General features: G+C 49.9%; 1 non-coding gene across 1 annotated transcript; it reads right to left on the bottom strand.

The window, feature by feature from the left end:
* Positions 1–3,459: 3,459 nt before the first annotated feature.
* Positions 3,460–3,532, bottom strand: TRNAG-UCC (transfer RNA glycine (anticodon UCC)). The gene has a single exon. It is a non-coding gene; the product is annotated as a tRNA-Gly (tRNA).
* Between the last annotated feature and the right edge of the window lie 3,077 nt (positions 3,533–6,609).

Raw genomic sequence — 6,609 nt, 5'->3', positions numbered from 1 at the left:
GCGCCCCACACAGCCCTCCCCTTCCCTGCCCACCTCGATGACACAGACACACGCTGACCCCCTTAATCAAGCGAGCAGCAGAACCTACCATCCTTCCTGGCTGTTCCCCGCCCCCCTGGCTCTGTGCTCAGACCTGTGACATCCCAACCTCCCCGTCAGTCCATTCCCAAGCCTGCTTTACCTGGGCTCTGCTCAGCCTGGATCCCACAGCTGCCTTCCCTTTGCTTCCAGAGGCGCTGCGAAGACTGATGGGGAGCTCTGGCTAGTCAGGAAGAAAAAAAGCCTCCTGGTGACAGTGACAAGGCAGACCCCAGTCCTGGAGTCTCCTTGAGCAACCTTTGTGCCTGAGGAATGAACAGGGAGTGGGCAGAAAGGGGGGAGCTCCCACCGGCACCGAGAAGCCCAGAGCTGAGCTCAGATGAGCCCCTCCTGCTGTCACCACCCCACAGGCAGCAACAACTAGGCCACTCAAGGGAGTGGCTCCACCTGCCATGGGCCGGGGCCAGAGATGCCTCACAGGTGCCCACCCCGCAGCACAGTGGAAGATGCTGAGATTTTAGACTCAGCATGAAGTGTCTGAAATTCTGGTTAGAGCAAGTTCTCTGTGTGAACCTCAGGTCCTCCTTCTGTAAAGGGGTGAAATATCTCCCAGGACGGTTGTGGGTAGAAAAACGAGATTCTGTTTGTATTTGGAACCTTTGAGACATTTAATAAATGCGAGTTCGGCATCCTCTCCATCCTTTCACATAAATCATTCCGACTGGATCTGAAACTCCTCTCCCAACATCTACCATCACAACAGAGTGTTTTTAAAGCTGCTGCTCTACTTTAGGGTGTCACCACCAAGCACCCACCCCTCAGCGTGGAGCCTCCTTCCCTTCCCTTCCTTTCCCTGTGGGAAGGTAGCCTCAGGGTCAGCCCAGGCAGGGAATGTTTAGATTCTGCAGCGTCCTTGTGGAACCCTCCTTTCCCAGCTGTAGGTGAATTACAACATGACCTCCTCCTTGGCCCTCCCAAGAAGATCCACAAAATATTCTAGAATCCCAGGGTTTGAGCCTAAGTGGTCCAAGGATCTTCAGCGCTCTCTCATGTGGCGAGTCTGGCTCTCTGATGGACCTGAGACTTGGTGGAGAAGGATTAAAGAAAACATCTGCTCTGACTGCTAATGGATATGGGCTTTCTTTTTGGGGTGATGGAAATGTTCTGGAATTAGTGCACATGGTTGCACAACATAGTAAATATACTAAAGCCCCACTGAATTGTATGCTTTAAAATTGTGAATTTTATGGGAAGTCTATCTCAATAAAAGCAAAACAAAACAGGAAGAAAGCAAGGAAGAGAGCAAGCAACACCTGCCCCAGGTTAAGAGCAACACTTTCTAAGAACAAACTTCTCTTCCATCTGTATTCACTACAGAAGGGCCCAGGAGACTGGCACACTCACGATTTTCCACTTAGATGTCTATTGCCCAAATCTTACACTTTGTTACTACAGGGCAAAGCCACCACTATGAACTCTGAGAAGTCAGCATGACATGTGGTCAGTTTTGCAGCCTGATGTATGTTGGGGCCTGGGGCTTGATTTTACACACGCTGCAGCGGATGTCGCCGGCTGCCTACTCAACACCCATTCCCCCGTTCCTCCTTACTACACAGTCTACTTGATTTTATTCTAGGTGGCAATGTGCTCCACTGAAAGGCTACCTTTCCCAGCTTTCCTTGCAGCCAAGGGTAGCCAATAAGAATCAAGCTGCCAGTCATTGGGTGGGGCTTCCAACTCTTTTAAAGGGGAACAGTTCAGCTAGAAGAGGCCTCTTATTTGCCTTTCTTCCTTCCTCCCTGCCTGGAACACAAATGTGATGGCTGGAGCTTCAGCAGCCATGTTGGATCATGAGACAGCTTTGAGCATGAAAGCCATGAACTAAAGATGGTGGAGCATCAGTATAGAAGGATTCTGGGTCCCGGTTGACTATGGAGCTGCCACACCAATCCTGGATTTGAAACCTCCAACTTTTTTAAGAGAAAAGACTCAAATATTTATTTCAAATGTCAGGATTCAGTTCACTGTTGCTTCATAACAAACCACACCAAAGTCAGAGGCTTTGTTAAACAACAAACCATTTATTTGGCTCTGATCCTTCAGATTGGCGACTCAGGCTGGGATCAGCAGGGACGTCCTGGTCTCAGGCACCTTTGTGAATCTGCAGTCAGCTGCATGTTGGCTGGCTGTCGGTTGGAGGCACCTTGGTTCTCTCCCAAGGGTCTTATCCTTCTTGTGTTTCTCACATCCCCTCAGCAGGCCTGGTCTGGCATGGTCTCATAGCAAGGCTGAGGTGCGAGTGCAAGCAAGTACAATCAAGGTGCCAAGCAGAAGCACATAGAATCCCTGGACGCCGAAGCCTGGCGCTGGCACTCCCTTTGCTTTGGCTGCATTTATTGGCTAAAGGTCATCCCAAGGCCAGTCCAGAGCCAGGTTGGGTGGAGACCACAGGGTCAGAGGACAGAGGGGTGGCTACACCGAGGCTGTTCACTGGAGCCATTGCTAACTTTAACCACCACATTTTGTTTAAACCCTTCTTGGGTTTTCTGTTACTCGCAGTAGAAAAGCATCTTCCATGATCTCCCTGCCCTCGAGCATCTCATCATTCCCTGGGTGTTGGGGGACCAGATGCTTTTCTGTCCTTGCAGTGGAGGGAAAGAAAAAGTAAAAGTGAAAAGCCACTTAACTTCTCTGAACTTTTCTTTGCTCCTTTACCAAATGGAAGCGTTGAACCGAATGAGCCAGACGTTCCTCTTGGGTTGAATGAAGCTGCCTTTTGTGGGGGGTTGTTTCCTGTACCGCCTGGAGGGGAGGGCAAGAATGAGCCCAGAGGGAGTTTACGGCCACAGTTGTGTATGTGTGTGTGTGTGGGTGTGTGTGTGTGTGTGTGTGTGTGTGTGAGAAGCTTGCCTCTCGGAACAGCAGGAGTGAACTAGCAGGGGTGCCAACTGGGTGCTCAGGGTCACTTAAAGTCTTTCTCTTCTGCACTTGGTGGCTGAATCAAGACACCTTGAGGCCTGTGGGCTTCCCTCGGGGGTGGGACCTGGTCTTGGAAAAGCAAGCTGCCCTCTGCTCTTCTGACTGACAGCACCTACTTATTCAAATCATTGGAGAGGAAAGGTCACCTCTGCCCATCCCAGCTCCCCATCCTCTTGCAGTCAAGGGGCCCGAGCCAGGGTGGCTGCAAGCATTAGACTCCATTCAGTTCTTTTTTGAAAAACATTTTAATTTTATTTTGGAGTATAGTTGATTATCAATGTTGTGTTAGTTTCAGGTGTACAGAAAAGTGATTCAGTTATACATATACATGTATCTATTCCATTTTTGTCGTTGTTTTAATTTTTAAAATTTATTTATTTGGCTGCACTGGGTCTTAGTTGCCGCATGCGGGATCTTTAGTTGCGGCATGCAGGATCTTAGTTCCCCGACCAGGGATCGAACCTGGGCCCCCTGCATTGGAAGTGCAGAGTCTTAACCACTGGACAACCAGGGAAGTCCCTATATCTATTGTTCATTCAGTTCTAACAGGTAAGTTTGGAGGCAGATCTAGAAGCTCTTAAAACAGCCGCTGGCAAATTTCGGTGGAGGGAGTGCAGGCGGAAGGGACAGCCAGAGCTGGGCTTCCACCATGAACTCCTCGACCTTCCACCTGCCCAGCACTTGTCGCTCTCAAAGGAAAGAGGCCCTCATCACCGGGGATTTGGCTGCTCAGAATTTAGTGATTAATTACAGCACCTAGGCCAGTTGGTCTCCTTAGTAACCATGCTAGCAGGGTCCCAGCTGGAAAAGCTGCTTCGTATTTTCAAAGAGGGCAAACCCTCTTCACACTGTAAAACACCCTAAATCAGAACACAGATAGATTTTTGAAAATCGAGAGACTCCCCTGTTTCTCCCCAACCTTGCTTCCCCAAATGGATGGGCTTTTGGGGTATCGGGGGCAAGTTGAGTGGTGGTGATGGTTTCAAATGAAGAGTTAGGCAAATCCAATGTCAAGGCAAAGAGCCTGTTGTTATTGTCACAAGGGTAGGTTTTGTGACCCAGAGCATTCAGCCCAGTGCTACGCCAGGTGACAGGAGAGCAAAAGGGAGATGGACTCAGGTGTCCCGCCCTTGAGAAGTGAGCCTGCGGGACAGGACAGCACACACTCCAGTGGCTTAGAAATGAGAGAATGAGAGCGCACGTAATAAGGGGCTAATTACAGATCCGCCTGGAAGTGAGAGAAAAGTTCGGGTGAGACGGGAGAGACAGGATATTTGTCTTTTTTTTTTTTAAGAAGATGTTGGGGGTAGGAGTTTATAAATTATTTATTTTTGCTGTGTTGCATCTTCGTTTCTGTGCGAGGGCTTTCTCTAGTTGTGGCAAGTGGGGGCCACTCTTCATCGCGGCGCGCGGGCCTCTCGCTGTCGCGGCCTCTCTTGTTGCAGAGCACAGGCTCCAGATGTGCAGGCTCAGTCGTTGTGGCTCACGGGCCCAGTTGCTCCGCGGCATGTGGGATCCTCCCAGACCAGGGCTGGAATAATCCCCTGCATCAGCAGGCAGATTCTCAACCACTGCGCCACCAGGAAAGCCCTGTCTTATTTTTTGAACGAAACGTTAAGAAGCTGAGGATCAGTTGCAGGTTCTGAGTGGGTAGAAAAGGGGCAGCAGGGCTTCAATCTGGGTATCAGGATTAGGGGTATATTGGTCTGCTCAGGCGGTCACAGCAAAGCATCACATACCAAGTGGCTTAACGACAGACATTCATTTTCTCACAGTTCCGGGGGTTGGATATCTGAGGTCAAGGTATCAGCAGGGTTGCATCCTCCAGAGGCCTCTCTCCTTCTGTATTCTCCTCCCTGTGTCTTCACGTGGTCTTCTCTCTCCGTGTGTCTGTGTCCTCATCCCCTCTTCTTATAAGGACACCAGTCATATGGGATCAGGGCCCACCCTGATGATTCTGTTTCACCTTTATCCCCTCCTGTAATGACCCTTTCTCCAAATACAGTCACATTCCGAGGTCCTGGGGATTAGGACTTCCACATACACATTTTGGGGATGTGAGAGCACGATTCAACCTGTAATGGGGGAAATGATACTGTGTCCATCAGATAAAGGGGATAAAGCCCCAGAAAGGGAACTAAAGGTCACCATGGGACACCGGGTGACTCATGTGCACAGTGGGTTCCTTCCCCTGCCCCCCACCCAGGCCCCCAGACCCAGACCCTGGTAGCCCCAGACAGCAACCCCTGACCATACATGTCCTGCTTTGCCGTATCATGGTGCGCCCGGCACCCGTGCCGTTCTCAGGGCCGTGTCTTAGAGCCCCATCCTTATAGGGAGGTGTATCCTGAAACTTGGAATGTGAGGATCGTGGAAACGTAAAGGGTGCCACGCTCAGAGGAAAGGCCTCCAGCCACTTCAGGTCAGTATCTGAATGCCGGGGCGTGGCTCCGGCATCCTTATGTTCCATCGTTTCGTGTAAATAAATGCTATGAAACCCCTCTCGAGCTGGTCCCTCTGTTAAATTAGGCACAAGTTTCATCAGTGAGCTTATTTCCTTGACCAACTCGGGGGACCCTTAGGTCTCCCTCAGCCCAAAGCTTCCCTTGGACTTCCGGTGCCACGTTGCCAGTGCCTTTAGGAGTTCTCACGAATGTCACCTCGATGCCCACAGGGACGCTGTCCTATCTACTCTAGCCCACCCCCCTCACCTTTCCAGTGTCGCGAACAGCATCCTCACATCCACTCAGCCCTACAACCTGAGTCGTCTTCCACCCCCTTCTTTCCCTAGCCTTTGTAACCAGGGTGTTATCAAGTGTCATCATTTAATCTTTATTGCCATTTGTCAGAGCTCCCAACCGCCCCCCCTTCAATCTATCCTATACAGAGCAGCTTGCCGAGTATTTTTTATTTTTAAAAATTTATTATTTTTATCACTTTTTATATTGAGGTATAATTGGTTTACAATGCTATGTTAATTTCTGCTGGACCACAAAGTGACTCAGTTATACATACATATCCATTCTTTTTTTTTTTTTTTTTTTTTTGCGGTACACGGGCCTCTCACTGTTGTGGCCTCTCCCATTGCAGAGCACAGGCTCCGGACGCGCAGGCTCAGCGGCCATGGCTCACGGGCCCAGCCGCTCCGCGGCACGTGGGATCTTCCTGGACCGGGGCACGAATCCGTGTCCCCTGCATCGGCAGGCAGACTCCCAACCACTGCGCCACCAGGGAAGCCCCATATCCATTCTTTTTTTTAAAATATTCTTTTCCATTATGGTTTCTCATAGGCTGTGGAATATAGTTCTCTGTGCTACACAGTAGGACCTTGTTGTTTATCCAGTTTATATATAAAAGCTTACATCTGCTAACCCCACCTCCCATCTCCATCCCTCCCCCAACCCCCTCCCACCAGTCTGTTCTTTATGTCCGTGATTCTGTTTCTGCGCCCAATATATATTTTAAAAATTTATTTGTTTTATTTACTTCTTCGAACCCGTGTTCCCTGCATTGGCAGGCGGATTCTTAACCACTGCGCCACCAGGGAAGCCCCCAATATGTTTTTAAGTGACGTTTTCATTTTGCTTCACT

The sequence above is a fragment of the Neophocaena asiaeorientalis genome, unplaced genomic scaffold (genome assembly GCF_003031525.2).
Source record: "Neophocaena asiaeorientalis asiaeorientalis breed wild unplaced genomic scaffold, Neophocaena_asiaeorientalis_V1.1 scaffold523, whole genome shotgun sequence".
NCBI lineage: Eukaryota > Metazoa > Chordata > Mammalia > Artiodactyla > Phocoenidae > Neophocaena > Neophocaena asiaeorientalis.
Note: the sequence above shows the minus strand (reverse complement) of the source record. Positions and strands in the feature narration are given on the sequence as shown.